At 40.7% G+C, this 18,931-nt stretch overlaps 2 pseudogenes; both read left to right on the forward strand.

Moving 5' to 3' along the window:
• The first annotated feature begins 434 nt into the window (after positions 1 to 434).
• LOC109747432 (peroxidase 2-like) lies at positions 435 to 1,829 on the forward strand (annotated as a pseudogene).
• Positions 1,830 to 14,706: 12,877 nt separating this feature from the next.
• On the forward strand, positions 14,707 to 17,793 carry LOC109747433 (uncharacterized; annotated as a pseudogene).
• The last annotated feature ends 1,138 nt before the right edge of the window (positions 17,794 to 18,931 follow it).

Raw genomic sequence — 18,931 nt, forward strand, 5'->3', positions numbered from 1 at the left:
CAACCCTACTGCATGTAAGTTAATGAACGATAGTTTCATACTTTGTGAATTGGTTATCAAATCACCATTCTAACATTGATCATGCTACATGAGCCCTTATTTCGGGTGCACCTTTCAACCAATGTTTAATTATGTATATTTTTCCTCGAGCATACGTCATTGTATCATTTGATATGGCAATGTTATCTCCTTGTTCACATAATTGTGGAAATCCATCTTTTTGGAAATCTCGATGAATTGTCGCTGAGATCATCAGCCACCTCCTAATCCTCTCCTTGGTTTATTGATAAACTCTTGTTTCGCAACTCGCTTCCATAGTTCATTTCCCGAGAATCTTACAATGTCATCTCGTCAATTTGTGTTGTACCTTTTCTTCTTAGGCATCCTGAGTCCGAGGTATCCTGACACCAATCAGATCTGAATCTTGGTCAGATATGATGGTTGTAACATATTTCCAAGAGGTATAACATTAGTCTTTATATGACCCGGTAAGGAGATGTCATGCATAGCACACCTGACCGGAGGACCTATTGTTATGATTTCATCTTTAGCAAGGTTAGCCATTCTTCAATGAGGAAATCGTAAGACTTATTCTATAGGTTGTTCCTGATGGTTTCCTTTGTGTATCCAAAGGTCTGACCTTGCTTGAAGACCATGCCAATGCTATCTCGAAGCATGTTTGTGGTACTCTGACTTTCAATAAGAACATTTGAAGCACAATGCTAAATTTACTTTATCAATTATCCTAACACCGTTGTATGGGTAATGTCATGAAATTTCTCTCTCCTTTCCTAAAGGGTTTTCTACGTTATATCCTGATGTGGCTTGAAGCTACGTCGGTATTTCCTCAAAGAGGAAGGGATGATGCAGCACAGCGACGGTAGGTATTTCCCTCAGTGATGAAACCAAGGTTATCGAACCAGTAGGAGAACCAAGCAACACAACGTAAACGGCACCTGCACACAAATAACAAATACTCGCAACCCGATGTGTAAAAGGGGTTGTGAATCCCTTTCGGGTAGCAGCGCCAGAAATTGGCAAACAGACATGAATAAATTGTAGTAGATTGATAGATCGAACGCCAAATAAAATAAAATAGAAATAAATTGCAGCAAGGTATTTTTGTATTTTTGGTTTAATAGATCTGAAAATAAAAGTAAAGAAAAATAGATCGCAAAGGCAAATAATGGGTATCTTGTGCAAGCCACACGACCATGCAACAAGCTCAGCTAGAGCCACAGAGGTCGTAGCACCGTCGTGGCGCCGGCCCTCATCCGCATCCTTTTCCACGACTGCTTCCCGCAGGTGCGTACCAACATTATTAGAAATAGTTATGTTCTTTTTCCATCTTGAATTAATTATCACTCAAACGGAGGTCCTGGTGTCCCTCTCCGGCACGCACACCTTTGGCGTCGCCCACTGTCCGGCCTTCGATGAACCCGACCATCGACCGCATGTTCACCACGATGCTGCGGAACAAGTGCGACAAGGACACCCCTCGCGGCACCCTCAAGCAGAACCTCGACGTGCGGCCGCCGGACGTCTTCGACAACAAGTACTGCTTCGACCTGATCACGAGGCAGGGGCTGTTCAAGTCGGACCAGGGCCTCTTCGACCACCCCACCACCAAGCGCATGGCCACCCGCTTCTCACTCAACCAGGATGCCTTCTTCGAGCAGTTTGCCAAGTCCATGGCCAAGATGGTCAACATGGACCTGCTCACAGGCGACAAGGGCGAGATCCGGGCCAGATGCACCGTCCGCGGCACTCCCCCACGCATTGAGGCTGGCGCCGCCGGCGATGGCGAGGGGATCGCCGCCGACATGTAAGAGATGTTCGATGTAATTTAGAGTTCGTGAGTGAACTATGTGACACACGCACGGTGGTCAAGTAGATGTGTTTGTTTGGGTGTGATGTGCTATCTAGTCAATAAGATGAGTGGTCAATCCGTATGCTTCCTAGCATAGGATCGATCGAGGTAGGTTCTTTTTGGACACCGGTTTAAGATCTTCAGCAACATCATAATGTCTTTTTAGATTTCCAACGTCAATAAGCTGCAAGATCAGAAATGGTGCCATGTCACCGCCAGAACACCGTATGCTATTGCTACCATGTCACTGGCAGCCACAACACTGTATGCTATTGCTACTATGTCACTGGCAGTGTCCTGTGTTCACTGTGCGATGTCAACATATATAACATAAGCCCAATAATGAAACGAATGTCAACATATATAACATAAGCCCAATAATGAAACGGAAACTTTTGCCATTTAAAGTATAAGCACAACATGGAGAAACGATCACCCGACTACGGTAGAAAGAAAGTACATTATTATCAGCTACTTAACAACCAGTAGTCGAAATCCACGGCCGGTTGCTTAATTTTAGAGCCTTCAAATTCTTGTCAAGCCACAGTGTACAGCTAAGACGGTTCTTTTTATTGAGCAGTGCTTCGGTACACCCCTAGGAACATGAATCATCATTAGATTAATTAACAGAAAAGCTAGCTGGCTGAGTTTCCCTGGGAAAGGGGTGGCAAATGAACCCCTTTTGCTAGCAGCTTTAGTTTTGAGACGAGATCAAGTGACAGTTTTAAACGAAAAATTGCCTTCTATGACAGAAACTGCTATGTCGCTCTGAAAAAACTGCCACCCATCACAACTAAAAATGCCAGCAAAATCGTTCGACCCCCTCCTGGCAAACATTCGCCAGTTAAGGGGTTCTTAATTCATCCTCAAATTTGTTGGGTAATTAGTTATGCCAGCTCCAGCCCACACACACGTGAGACGTGACCTATTCCTAGCCTTGGCGGTGCTCCACCGGCACTCTAATCATTCCACCGATCACTTTCATCTTCCTTATTACCGCGGGTGAGTACCTTCCCGAGCCATCTCATGGTACAACGAATGGCATATCTACACGAAGAGCAGCGGGACAGATTGATGCAACAAGAAGAATGCGGCAAGCGCCTTAAGAATTTAGGAAAGAGACCAACTAGGAAACAGGAAATGATTCTGTTGCGATGGGGCCTGCTGGGCTGAGTTCTTGGAGACAACACCTATTGTGTGACTAGGTGATTCATCCTAGCTTGACATCGCAAACATGTTTACATGTGACCCATAGGCCTCCCCATGACTGCTCTCCGGTACCAACGGGTCACTTTTCATCTTTGGTAGGTTGATCTGTCGGAACTCCATCCCTATAGGTGGAGGAATTTGAAGCCATTGTCATCACCGACAATTTTTTCATCATTGAGATCATCATCTCCATCACCATTTACATTAGCACCATCCCCATCATCACCTGCATCTCCCTCTTTTTTAATCTATGAACTGTTACCTCGGATCTGGTGTTGATTACTGCTTGTAGTTGATGCTTAGAGGTTTAATTGATGAAAGATTCTTATGTTCAAATTGTTTGGTATATCAATACCCCCATTGATCATGATTCATATGATGTCTTGTGAGTAGTTGATGTCTACTACGCAACTTTATTCTTGTAGACACGTGTTGGGCCTCCAAGCGCAGAGTTTTGTAGGACAGTAGCAATTTTCCCTCAAGTGGATGACCTAAGGTTTATCAATCCGTGGGAGGTATAGGATGAAGATGGTCTCTCTCAAACAACCCTGCAACTAAATAATAAAAAGTCTCTTGTGTCCCCAACACACCAAATACAATGGTAATTTGTATAGGTGCACTAGTTCGGCGAACAGATGGTGATAAAAGTGTAATATTGATGGTAGAAATATATTTTTATAATCTGAATAAATAAATAAAAGGTAGCAAATAGTAAGCGGGCACAAAAACGGTATTGCAATGCTTGAAAATGAGGCCTAGGGTCCGTACTTTCGCTAGTGCAATCTCTCAACAGTGCTAATATAATGGATCATATAACCATCCCTCAAAGTGTGATGAAGAAATCACTCCAAAGTTCCTATCTAGCGGAGAATATAAGAATAAATTGTTTGTAGGGTACGAAACCACATCAAAGCTATTCTTTCCGTTCGATCTATTCAAGAGTTTGTACTAAAATAACACCAAAGCAAATTTGGATTCGTAATATTCAGTCCAACATAAAGAACTTCAAAGAGTGCCCCAAGATTTCTACCGGGGAAACAAAAGACGAGAACGTGCATCAACCCCTATGCATAGATTACCCCAATGTCACCGCGGGAATCCGCGAGTTGAATGCCAAAACATATATCAAGTGAATCAATACGATACCCCATTGTCACCACGAGTATTCATGTGCAAGACATATATCAAGTGCTCTCAAATCCATAAAAGTATTCAATCCGATAACAACGAAATCTCAAAGGGAAAAACTCAATTCATCAAAGAGAGGGGAAAACACCATATGATCCGACTATATTAACAAATCCCGCGATACATCAAGATCGTGACATCTCAAGAACACGAGAGAGAGAGAGAGAGAGAGAGAGATTAAACACATAGCTACTGGTACAAACCCTCAGCCCTGAGGGTGGACTACTCCCTCCTCATTGTGGTGGCCGCCGAGATGATGAAGATGGCCACCGGAGATGATTCCCCCCTCCGGCAGGGTGCCGGAACTGGGTCTAGATTGGTTTTCGGTGGCTACAGAGGCCTGCGGCGGCGGAACTTCTGATCTAGGGTAACCCCCAGGGTTTTTGGAATTTATAGGGTAAAGAGGGGGTGCAGAGGCCACCGAGGTGGGCACAACCCACCTGGGCGCGCCTGGGCCCCCAGGTGCGCCCTGGTGGGTTGTGCCCCCCTTGGGGCACCCCCCAGGTGCTTCTATAGCCCATTGGTGGTCTTCTGGTCCATAAAAATCCACAAAAAGTTTCACGGTGTTTGGACTCCGTTTGATATTGATTTCCTGCGATGTAAAAAACATGAAAAAACAGCAACTGACACTTGGCACTATGTCAATACGTTAGTACCAAAAAATGATATAAAATGACTATAAAATGATTATAAAACATCCAAGAATGATAATATAACAGCATGGAACAATCAAAAATTATAGATACGTTGGAGACGTATCAGTAGTCCATTACGTTCTTGAGGAATGAGCGAAAGCTTGTTGCTAGTAACCATGTGAAATTATAAAGTTCAATGTTGTTTTGATGAGCGAATGTCGACGGCATATCACCTCACCTTGATGGGCCTAGAGGAGAGCATTTGTGTGGTTAGTTTGTCTATGATGGATGGTTGGTGCGACGGAAATTTTCATACCCTAAGCTCATGAACTATTGCATAAGGGCTTGTTGTAACCCTAGCATTTAATGTTATAGTTAGATGTTATCTTAATTACTCTTGTGTAGTTGCCGATGCTTGCATTAGGAGTTAAATCATAAGTATGTATCTTGTTCATGTAAGAATAATTCATTACCATAGATTCCACCACACAACATATTATCAAAGCTATGAAAGTTAAACTCAATGGAACTTGGTGAAAACAACTTGCTGAAATTCTCATGTGTCCTTGGGAGCGATTTGACCCTTATAAGTGCCGCCTTGTCCTTAGCACAATTAAGAATTGGGACATTTATTGCACCATTGATCTTTTGTTATGTAAGTTCTTGCAATTGTTCTTGTGATCGAACAAACCATCAAACACTCTTTGCAGCTTTTAAAGTGATTCATTGTTGATTTACTAGCAAGATGCCCGTGCTACGCCACGGAATCATAAAAGATCGGGTGAAACATTATTTACTGAGGAGTCTAGTAACATATGATTTCCAATTGATAAACCCCCTCGTCCAAGCCAAACTTTTTTTTCTCCATTTTCACCTTGCAGAAGACTTGTTACCCCTGCCCAATTTTCTCATGATTCTCCCATGTTGGGGGGACAAAGAGCATGCGACAAATAGAAAATCCATCCACACAACAGTTTGTTCATACAGTGCAAATATCTCACAAGGGCTAACTGAGCTCCAAGACAGCTTTTTCTTAAGCCTAACAGAGCTATTGATTTCATTGCTAGGAGTGAATACTGTACAAACACATGGAAATCAGATGAGAAAAGATAGAATAGCCGGGAACCACTAAGCTAGATTACTATCACAAAATGATGTGTGGTTCGTCGGCCTCCTTCCAACGTTGGCTTGTCAACAGCAAGGCATGCAAGCATAGTAGCCGACAACTCCAATTTGTGAAAAGTGCGGCAATTGCGTTCATGCAAAATCTCCCAAATCACCGTCACGGCCTGCAATCTCCAGTACATATCATCATGTACAGCCTTAGAACAACTATTGCAACATAACTGCTGCTTTCCCTGAAATAACTGCAGAAAAAAAACAATATTGTTGTTACTTTTTATCCAATGATTCAACAATGCTCATTTCGTTCTAGTATAGTATTAAGCAAACCAGACTTAAATGTGAAGATAAATGGCTGCAATTAATATATCAGAATAACATACATACTATAGCCTATCGAGTATCTTCTGGACCTGCCATGTGGATCGTCATTTAGTAAAATAAGTGATTTGGTAAGAACCAAAATCCAATTGTAGTTGGAGCCAGTACTGAGTATTTATGTGCTTAGATTAAGTACAAATGCATATTTGGTCAGCTTAAGCAACTGCTTCAAGATTTCAATTGTAAGCAATATCTGGTATCTTTTCTACATAGCTACAAGATGGAATTAAATGTCTAACAATGCGCATTTGGTCAATAGTATCAATTAACCACTTCAAGATTTCAACTCTAAGGAATACCTGGTATCTTCTCTACGTAGTAGGAGGTCGAACTAAAAAGAAATCATTTAATTGTTCAATGATTTGTAATGTCCAATGCCTCCTTTCACATGGGAAAAAGGGATACCCAGAGCACATGAACCAATCCTGTCTACATTACATGCAGATGTAATGCAGCATGTCAAAAAATAAGCACTAATTCAGAATGAAAATACAAACAAGTACTGAATACATGTATAATATGGTACCACAAAGTGTGGCTATGTGCTGTCTAGCAATCTATGTGAATAGATTAATTAAGTCAAACCACTATCATTTATTGTGTACCAATGATATTAGCATAGTAGTGGGCTAGCATAGCAAATATAAGCACAGTAAATAATTCCTATAGTATTATAGGGAAAAGGTACCAGTGTTTGATCTCCTAATCAATCAGTTATTCGTGTCTAAGAGAATAGAACAGAAAAATCTTCCTCAATAGAAGAACTCACAACGTAACAAACCAAATATTGCTTTAGAGTCAAGAAGTAGAACCATACAATGACTCGCAACTTCCCAGTTTTCATGTCAATGACACCAAACGAAAATGTCATCATTGTCCAATAGTAGAACATGATGAATCCGACATATTGTAATAATTAGTTGGTATACTAAACAATTTAAACACAATCTGTAGCCTTCATGATATTCAGGTCTATTCCCCTAGTAGTGACAATGGCATGTGTGTTCATATTTTCAACCAACTCTTGTGATTCATTTCTAAAATAGCTAATGTCGCAGAGAAATGATAACTTGTATAGTTCCATCCGCTAGCACCATCACATATATGCAGCTGCACAAGTAATAAGATTCACCCATACCTTGGTCCTTGACGAAGGAGATCAGAAGGTGAAGCCCGTTCAATCTGAAGATTGTTGTGACCAGCGTGTGGCTTCTTTGGGTGTATTTGAGGCAGCATGAGTCACATATGCCTACCCATTTGCTTTATATTGGTCTGCAAGAGTAGTTTCTAGATAACTCAACATTGGCGCGCGAATTTGAACTCTGGGTCACAGAAAAATTGATATATGTATTGGGCTGCAAGAGTGGTTTCTAGAGAGTTCGGCCTGGGCACGCGGATTTAAAGTTGGGTGACAGAAAATTTAAATCTGGGAGGCGGCACGGGTGGGCAGGACGAGGATTGTGGAGGAGGACCAGTAGCCAAGCATAGTAAGTCAGAGGGAAGGATAAGGAGCAGCGGGTGGCGCCGCCGCCGCTGAGAGCAGCTCGTAGCCGGCGGCGTACTTGCAGCAGTCAACATTGGAGGAGAAGGGGAAGGGGGCGGATGGCACAGCGAGGAGGGTGGTGGTGGCGATAGCAGGAGGTGGTCGATGGGACGTCTGCAACATATGAAGAGATAAAAGAGGTGCCCGGGAACATACTGCGTCGGCGGCGTACCTACGGCGGTCGGCATCGGTGTAGCCATGGGTCGGGGAGAGGGGATTGCGAGGAGGGAGAGGTGGGAGTGATGGTCGCCGGTGGTCTTGCTGCGGCACGCGAGGAGGCAGTAGATGCGTCGGCGTCCTGCTTGCCAAGATCGGCGTCCAATAAGACGGGGAAAGGGGCGGAGGAGATGACGGGGAGGATGTGGTCGGGGTGGCGGTGGGCAATGAGGCTGAGTGGAGGCATGAGAGGGGCTGGGGTCGGACAGCGCCGGCAGCGGGCATCTGACCAGATCGATTTCAACGCTGCCGGCGGTGGCGCCTCCTTTTCCCCCTTTCCTGGAGATTGGAGATGGGGACGGGTTAGAGCCTCGGGGAGAGATGGAGTTGAGCTGTTAGACCGGAGAGATGGGGATGACATGGCTTTTGTGTAAATGTTCATGAACTAGGGGGTGTTTTTTGCAAAATTTGCCACACATTGCTTCGTGTTCGTTGGATGCAGATCCGATGATCGTCGATGAACCAAGGCAGGCACACCATCATCACCAACTCGCATTTTTATAGGAGTAGAGATATCGACCAATTGTCCAAGTCCTTCTAATTCTCATTGGGTTATATACTCTTACTTATCGAAAAGGGCTACAATAGACCCCTACACTCGTGGGTTCTAGCGCCACCGTAGAAGAGGGGTAAGGACCCTTCTTCTTCTTCCTTGGCTTTCTCCCTTGGAGGGAGGGGTGTTTCCCCCTATGGTTTTTGGTGGCTATCGTGGAGAGGAAGAGAGCTTCCCTCGAGATTGGGTCTCAGTTTCAAGGCGGAAATCTATCTTGCTCACCATTTTAGAATTTCTTGGAGATACGTAACTACGAAAAACTCAGAAAAAATGGCGGATCTGAAAACCCGTGTGCAAGCTCTCGCCGTAAGGGTGACCCATGCACAATTTTGTGGGACCCATGGACATCCCTTATGACTCAGCTTAGGCCTAGGGCGCGTGGTCTGGATGAGTAGAGCCCTTCTGGGACCATCTGGTTGTCTCCTTTTGCAAGTCTTTGTGACCCGAGAAAATATTTGTGCCTAATATTTTTCATATGTTTCTGAGTTCAGGAAGTTCCCTGAAAACAAAAAGGTAAGATATGCAACTCTACCTTTTCCAACAATTTTAGTAGGTTAGCCAAATAAATATAAAGTTAAATTGATAATTTAGTGGCATGAGGACTTTGAAAATTATAGATATACCTAGTACGTATCAGGTAGCATAAGAGAAGAACCCATATGAGTTGTTGTTGTTATTGTGTAATCATTTGAATATTTGTTTGTATTTTTGTGTGGAAGCGTTGATGTTCGTCGGTCATTTTTATAAACAACGGTATTTTGTTATAAACTATACAACAAGCACATGTTTTAGTTTATTACTGAACCAACTATAACACTTAAAACACATTTGACCATGGAATAGAACCTACTATAAAGAAACATCCAAATGATCTCGTGAAAAGCTGCCTGTACACACTTCATATATTCTAGAAATATTTAGGTGCTTATACACAATTATAGACTAGAAACTACTGTCAAGTTATTTGATTGACATCACACTTCAGAGATCTCAACAAAAACATTGAAGAGAAATGAGAGAGAGAGAGAGATGATATATATACACTTTAACTCACCAAGTGTCACAAGAAAATATATAGTTTTCTGTTATTCGTTTACTCGTATCTATGTGAATTTGGTTTAAAGATCATTTTAAGGGGCAATATCACAAAAATGAAACCTCTCCTACAACAATTATCTAAGTTTAGTCGAGCACAAATGTATTCTTCAACGATGTACAATAAAGCTATATAATAAAAACACTATAATTCATAGTAAGAAAACCTTATAATGTAGTTAATTATGCTCACCAAATAGTTTAAAAATAGTTAATAAGATTATCTGTTGTAAAAATGAGCTATAAATAAGTATAAAAGTTTAGTACAAATGTTTTGTACTTGCCTTGCCCCGGAATTATTCTGACCTGCTCTATTTAATTATAAAAATCATATTTTATTGATTGTATATTAGAATCAGGTCGACTCCTTATTTGATAATTATAATATTAATTATCATGTTCATGTCATCAAAGACTATTGACAAACAAGTTTATGTATTATATGCTGATCTAATTGAAGAAAGAAGATACTTAAATTTGTTTATCATTTATTTACAAATTAATTGTATCTTGTGTTGAATTGCAATTTTATAGTCATTTGGAGGACCAACCAAATCCTAATTTGCATTGGTCCCAATTATACAAAATGTATGATTACTTGATAATTAATCATTTATTCCACACTAATAATAATCTAATTGAATATATCTTGTAATTAATGAACCAATTAAAATTGCACTTCTAAATATCATAGTACTAGATGATTAACCCACACAATGTTGTGGGAATGATATGAGCAATTTTGAAAATAGGTTCTAATTTGCCGTAGGAATGTTAAAAGATTTTTAAAAAATAAAAAGGTTGTATAATTGAAAATAATACATACACGGAGAACCAATGTGAATGCTTTCCAAAACCAAAAATTACTAAAAAAATTAAAATTTAGGAAATTTTATTAGAATTTCAAACTTTTTACAAATCCGAGAACTTTTTTGCAAATTTGAGAACTTTTACCGAATCTACAAGCTCTTTTCGAGATCATGGACATTTTCCATATTTATAAACTTTTTTAAATCCATGACAGTTTTAAAATTCTTGAAAAAATTTGAGTTCATGATAATTTCTCAAATTCATTAAATTTTCCAATTCCGCGATTTTCTAAAGAAAATTGTGAATTCTTTCCAAACCCATGAAAATTTCCAAATTCGTGAACTCTTTTCAAATTTAGGATTTTTCTTCAATTTCACGATTTTTTTAAATTATGATCAATGTTTGTTCTTCATGGACATATTTTAAAATTTGCAAATATTTTTGGTATTCAAAAATATCTATTTAAAATTAGTGGTTTATTTTGGGTTCAAGAACTATTTTTTAAAAATTCTTGAATTTTTTAAAACATTGGGATATTTTTTGAATGTATGATTTTTTTAGTCTACAGAAAACTGGAAGTCTTTTTTTCTAAACGAATATCTTGCTGGTCTTTTTAACCGGCTTGTGCAATTGAATAATATACCCATTGTAAGAAAAAGGCTATCAAACTAGTCAAGCACAGAGTGAACTGAGCTGAGCGCTATATGGGCAGCGGCCAGCCTTAAGGTCGCGTGAGCACGCGTTCTGTGGCGCCCAAAGTGCTTGGTGCAAGAACTCCGATCCACTAGAGCTCACTTTGATAGTAGAGCTCGCGTCTAGAGACCTTCTATACAAAGCTTCAAGCGCCCGATAAGACACTAGAGCTCGCTTTGACAATAGCGGACCGCGGCCCATTAACATGATCGCTCGGCCGAACGAGGCACTTGGTCGCGGCCAATCCTAGTTTCCATGGGGCGTATCTATACGAGAGCTCCTAAACAACGCTCTCAACGTCGGGTCAAGGTACTGGCGCTCCAAGGCGCACCTAGGGGGTCGGCCCAGTAAAACCTTCGCTTCGATCGAACGCGACGCTGGAACGACAAAAGAATGAGTACATAGGGGACGAGAGGCCAAACATTCGTTTGTTCGCTCGCATCTCGCTGGTTGACCAGTAGAAAATGTTCATAAAAAGGTTTAAAAAAAGTACACAAAAGTGAAAAAAGTTCATTGTCTTTAAAAAAATCAATAATTATGAGAAAAAGTCATCGACTTTGAAAAAGTTTATCAAATTTTGAACCAAGTTCATCGATTTTGAAAAAAAAAATCATCGATATTGAAAAAAAATCATCGATTTTGAAAAAAGATCAACAACTTTGATAAAAATTCTGTGATTTGGAAAAAGTTCTCAAATTTGCAAAGATTTCATCAATTTTGTTAAAAAGTTCATTTATTTTGAACGAAGTCCATGCATTTTGAAAAAGAAAAAAGAAAAGGAAAAAAATAAAGGGAAAACGAGAAAAAAAAAGAGGTAGAAAATAAGAAAAAATACAAACAATGTAAATCACATCGCGCGAAAGAGAAGAAAAGAAGAAAACGGAAGGAAATAGTCATGGCAGTAGGGGAAAGTATCCAGTGCTTTGAGGTACTCCCAGTGCTCCAATGTCAAAAAGTATTTATAAATATTTCAAAAAATTCCGGAAAAAAATGAGAATGTTCACAAGGAAATTCACTACATCCCCTAAAAATTTCAGATCCAAAATCAAAATGTACATTGAGAAACAAAAAAGAGAAATCCAGATCTGAATAGTATCAATGTTGCTTTTGTCTCTTCTTTGCACTATTCATGCTAGATTTCACATTTTTGTTTCTCAATGTGTGTTTCGAGTTTGGATCTGAAATTTTTAGGGCTTGTAGTCACGTTCATTGTTAACATTCATACAAAAATTCAGAATTTTTTGAAACATAAAAAATATATTTTTTGATATTAGAGCACCGGGAGTACCCCAAGACTGGGAGCACTGGATACTTTCCCATGGCAGTAGAGGTTTAAACTAATTGAAGGGGTCGCGAGTTCGATTCTTGTCGGGCGCCCGTGCCCTTTGTTGCAGTTTTAACAGAGAAAAATATAAATAGGCCGGAGCAAAACGGAGGGATGTGTGTGCCGGTTTGCGAATTGCACATTAATGGGCGCATATGGTGCCAAATAGGAATTGGCCGTTTATACCTTGCTTCTTGCGAGGCTGAAGGAAGACTCGCGTGAAGCGAGGCACTAGATGGGCCTGCTCAAGCGCGTGCAGGCGACAACCTAGTTTTTTTTTATTGTTTTCCATGTGCTTATTTTTCTTTTTTTACTTTTGTTTATACTTTCAAATAAATATTACAAAAAAGCACTATATTAAACATTAAAAAATATTAACCAAGCATTTCAAAAATGTTAAAAGTAGCGAAAATATTTCTCATGTATATGAAAATGTATACCAAAAATATACAACCTGTTTTGAAAAAATCGATCATTTATTTAAAAAATGTAACCCAAGCATTGATTTTTGTAATGTATTTAAAAATGTAATCCAAGCATTTTACATTTTTTAATGTATTTAAAAAATGTCAAAATTGTATAGAAAAAACCTTGACCATGTATTCAAAAAAATTAACTACTATTTAAAAAATGTTAATAAAGTATAGAAAAAACATGTTGACCGTCTATTCAGAAAATGCCGGCCTATTGAAGAATGTTAATCCTATACTGAAAAATGTTAAATGTGTCAGAGAAAAATGTATTATATATATACCAAACGTGTGTATAGAAAAACAGTGAAAACCCGAGAGAAAACAAAAGAAAACCGATGAAAAACATACAGAAACAGACAAAATCAAAGAAAAATAAAGAATAAATAAATAAAAGAAAAAGGCCTTTGAAAATAAAGAAAAAACCAAAGGAAAACAAAGGAAAAATAGAGAAAAAACAGTAAAAACAAAGAAAGAAATAAAGAAAAATCAGTGAAAAAACCAAGAAAACCAGTGGAAACCCGGTTGTGTTCCTTCAAGTTGGGCGTCGTTCTTATCTATCACAAAACTGAGCGTGACATACTGACTACTGGTGCTACGAAGAAACTCGGATGTCGCCGGCCCTTGCGTCCCTCGCGCACCTCCAACACGCCTCGGTGGCGCACGCGCAGCTGATCCATACTGGGGACGCTGACCGCACCCGTGCACGCGCCGCAGCAGCAGCGACGACGTACATCAGCGAACGTACTCACAAAACCTAAGGCTCCTTCCCAGGGTTTCGCCAAGATCCATGTGGGCGCTGGGATATCGAGAAATCATGCCCGGGGAGCAGCGGCGGCTGTATGCCGCGATGAGGGCGGCAACTTCATTGGAAGCTCGGCCTTGGTGATTTCAGGAATAGTGGACGTTGCGACACTCGAGGCCATAGCATGTCGGGAAGGTTTAGCGCTCGCCGAGGACTTACTTCTGAACAACTTCATCATAGCCTCTGACTCAAAGTGATCAATGACATTGCCAAGCATGCCTGGGAGAGTATGTAGCGATTATCGTAGAGATTAACCAAAGAGCTACATCTTTTAATTGTATTTTCTCTTTTGAAGGTAGAGCATCTAACATGGATGCGGATAGGTTAGCCACGTTTGCACATTCTCTTGATCATGAGCGACATGTCCGACTAAGGCTACCGCACGATCCGATTTATATTCTACACCATGTGGACTTTGAGCCATAAAAGCTTGGTTTAACCAAAAAAAAAAAAGCAGATCCGCACCGGGGACGCCGACCGCACCCGCGCACGCGCCGCACCAGATCCTGCCAGCCGCCACCATGCCTGTTCTGGTCCAAACCGGTCAAAAAAAAAGGTTTACTGCGCCTTATAGTCTAAAAAAGGATTAGTGCGTCTGAGACCAACTATGATTTTGGGCTATTAGTGCGACTAGCACAGCACAATCCATGCATAAATAATTAAGTATCCCTCCGCTAACAAGCATATTAGTTATTATTATGGCTATTTAAAAGTCTCCTTGTTCTTATGCATGTGTATATAGAGTACTGAAGATCTAACTCAGACCAGTATACACACATAAACGACCCGGCCATGGAAGCTATAACGAGCAGATTCAGACGGTTACTTCTCTTGGTGTTAGTGGCTTGCGGTGCACATGTGGTCGTCTGCGGCTCCTCCTTGAATGGAAACGAGACGGATTGGTTATCACTGCTTGATTTCAAGAATGCCATCAGCCTCGATCTGCACCAAGCCTTCATGTCCTGGAACGACAGCAACCACTTTTGCAGTTGGGAAGGTGTCCTGTGCAGGGTGAAGAATCCACGTCGTGTCACTTCTCTAAACCTTGCAAGTCGGGGTTTGGTAGGACACATCTCTCCTTCAATCGGGAACCTAACATTTTTGCATTCTCTAACACTCACGGAGAATACACTCACAGGAGAGATCCCACCCACCCTTGGTCGCTTGCGTCGCCTCCAAACCCTGCGCTTGACTAATAACACGCTGCAAGGAAGGTTGCCGAGTTTCGCAAACTGCTCAAGGCTCAGGGTGCTGCATGTTTCGGTTAATAATTTAGTTGGCCAACTTCCTGTTCATTTGCCTCCTCACCTTCAAGTACTGCAAATTTCACGTAATAACCTCACTGGCACCATCCCAGCTTCTCTTGCTAATATCTGTGCGGATAATCACATCAAGGGCAATCTTCCAAGTGAGTTTGCAGATTTGTCCAGCTTGCAGTACCTGTATGTAGGTCTCAATCAGTTGGTAGGCAGGTTCCCACAAGCCATCCTGAATCTTTCTTTGCTCATCGGCCTTGACCTTGCTGTCAATGGCCTAAGTGGAGAGGTACCACCAAATCTCTGTACCTCTCTGCCCAATCTCCAGAAACTTGTATTGGGTGGCAACTTCTTTCTAGGGTCCATTCCTAGTTCATTCACTAATACTTCCATTCTAAACTTCATCGATTTGTCGCTTAACAACTTCACAGGATTGGTGCCCACCACGATTGGCAAACTTACCAAACTCTCGTTCTCAAATCTTGAACACAATCAGCTGGAAGCACATAGCAAGCAAGACTGGGAGTTTTTGGTTAGCTTACGCAACTGCACCGAGCTATATATATTCTCTATAGGTTGGAATCGCCTATCAGGGAATGTACCAAGTTCATTAGGTAACCTTTCAAATCAATTCCAGCATCTATACTTGGCAGAAAATCAACTATCGGGAGATTTTCCTTCCGGCATAGCAAACCTTCGCAACCTGATTGTTGTATCAATGGGGGGAAATCGGTTTACAGGTGTGGTTCCCGAGTGGATTGGAACTCTCAAAACTCTGCAGAGAATAGTTTTAAATACAAACTTCTTTACCGGGGCCATTCCGTCATCCTTGTCAAACTTGTCTCAAATAGGAGTTATCTATCTTTGGAAACTTTCCAGTGCTTCAATATTTGGACATTTCCAAAAACAATCTTCATGGTAGGGTTCCAGTGGAGATCTTTAGAATCCCAACAATATTTGTAATTGATTTATCTTTCAATAACCTTATTGGACAACTTCCTACTGACATGGGCAATGCCAAACAACTTGTATATTTGGTACTTTCATCAAATAAGCTATATGGAGATATTCCAAGCACTCTCGGTGATTGTAAAAGTTTAGAATACATTGAGTTAGACTCGAATAATTTCAGCGGAAGCATTCCCACTTCATTAGGCAACATAAGCAGCCTAAAATTCTGAATATTTCTGCCAATAACTTAACGGGGTCAATACCAGCATCTCTTGGCAACCTACAACTTCTTAAGGAACTAGACTTGTCATTCAACCATCTTCATGGTGAGGTTCCAACTAAAGGGATTTTCAAGAATGCAACTATCGTGTGGATTGATGGAAATCAAGGGCTTTGTGGTGGGGCATTGGAGTTACACATGCTAGCATGTTCTACCATTCTTTCAAATTCAACTAGAAAAAAGGGATCTTTGGTTGTCAAAGTAGTTATCCCAATAGCCATAATGGTGTCACTTGCTATGGTCATATTTGGCTCTTGGCTTTGGAGAGGAAAATACAAGAGCAAATCTATATCTGAACCATCATTTGCTACAAAATTTGCCAAAGTTTCTTTCAATGATCTAGCCAGAGCAACACAGGGATTCTCAACGTCCAACTTAATTGGCAGAGGGAGATATAGTTCTGTATATCAAGGAAAACTAGCTGAAGATGAAGATGATGTTGCTGTGAAAGTTTTCAACTTAGAGACAAGAGGAGCACAAAAGAGCTTCATCGCAGAATGTAATGCGTTGAGAAATGTGCGGCACCGTAATTTGGTTCCTATCCTAACTGTGTGCTCAAGAATTGATTCTAATGGTAATGATTTCAAGGCCCTAGTGTATGAGTTCATGCCACGAGGAGATTTACATAAACTACTATATTCAACCCAAGACTCTGAAGGCGCTTCAAATAACCTTATTACAATGGCTCAAAGGATAAGCATTGTCGTGGATGTAGCGGATGCAATGGAGTACCTACACCATAACAACCAAGGAACAATGGTTCATTGCGATCTGAAGCCTAGTAACATTCTTTTGGATGATAATATGACAGCTCATGTTGGAGATTTTGGCCTGGCAAGATTCAAAATTGCTTCCACAACATTACCTATCGGTACATCAAACTCTTTGTCGGTTGCACTCATGGGGACGATCGGATACGCTGCTCCAGGTAATTGAAATTTTTATTCTTGTGTTGCTACATTTTTTCTGCATCTCTGTGTACCAGTGAAAGCGACATCAGCTCCGCTTTTTATTCATTTTGCAGAATATGCGGGAGGTGGTCATGTTTCAACTATCGCAGATGTCTATAGCTTTGGTGTCGTTCTTCTAGAGACATTCATTCGAAGAAGGCCGACTGATGGCACCTTTAAGGATGGACTGAGCATAGTAAAGTTTGTAGAGATCAATTTCCCCAATAGGGTATTGGATATTGTCGATCCCCAGCTACTACAAGAGTTGGAGCTTTGCCAGGAAACTCCAATTGCCATGAAGGAAAAAGGTCTACATTCTTTGTCGTCCATGCTAAACATTGGCCTTTGCTGCACCGAGTCATCTCCGGGTGAACGTATCAACATGCAGGAGGTGGCTGCCAAGGTACATAGAATCAGGGATGCATATCTCAGAGAAGACTGAAGAGATGATTCTATTGCTTTAGTAGTATTAGCTACCTGAATAAGTAGCTTGTTGTACAATTGGCGTTTATCGCATAGCATGTATGTAAATACCTGGATTTTACCAATCCGAACTCTCTGCGTGTTGATGCGTTAGCCCAGCTAATGCACGCTGAATAATAAAGATGAATATCATTTCCATATATCAATATTACCAAACATATATATGTTTTATTGATTAATATTTGATGGTCAAGTTCATCTTTGTTCATTTGATTAATACTGAAGGAAATATGCCCTAGAGGCAATAATAAAGTTATTATTTATTTCCTTATTTCATGATAAATGTTTATTATTCATGCTAGAATTGTATTAACCGAAAACTTAGTACATGTGTGAATAAATAGACAAAACATAAGTGTCCCTAGTATGCCTCTACTTGACTAGCTCGTTTATCAAAGATGGTTATGTTTCCTAACCATAGACATGTGTTGTCATTTAATGAACGGGGTCACATCATTAGGACAATGATGTGATGGACAAGACCCATCCGTTAGCTTAGCATTATGATCGTTAAGTTTTATTGCTATTGCTTTCTTCATGACTTATACATGTTCCTCTGACTATGAGATTACGCAACTCCCGAATACCGGAGGAACACCTTGTGTGCTATCAAACGTCACAACGTAACTGGATGATTATAAAGATACTCTACAGGTGTCTCCGAAGGTGTTTGTTGGGTTGGCATAGATCGAGACTAGGATTTGTCACTCCGTATATCGGAGAGGTATCTCTGGGCCCTCTCGGCAATGCACATCACTATAAGCGTTGCAAGAAATGTGACTAATGAGTTAGTTGCGGGATGATGCATTACGGAACGAGTAAAGAGACTTGCCGGTAATGAGATTGAACTAGGTATGAGGATACCGACGATCGAATCTCGGGCAAGTAACATACCGATGACAAAGGGAACAACGTATGTTGTTTTGCGGTTTGACCGATAAAGATCTTCGTAGAATATGTAGGAGCCAATATGAGCATCCAGGTTCCGCTATTGGTTATTGACCGGAGATGTGTCTCGGTCATGTCTACATAGTTCTCGAACCCATAGGGTCCGCACGCTTAACGTTCGATGACGATTTGTATTATGAGTTATGTGA

Source organism: Aegilops tauschii, chromosome 2 (genome assembly GCF_002575655.3).
Source record: "Aegilops tauschii subsp. strangulata cultivar AL8/78 chromosome 2, Aet v6.0, whole genome shotgun sequence".
In the NCBI taxonomy this organism is placed as follows: Eukaryota; Viridiplantae; Streptophyta; class Magnoliopsida; order Poales; family Poaceae; genus Aegilops; species Aegilops tauschii.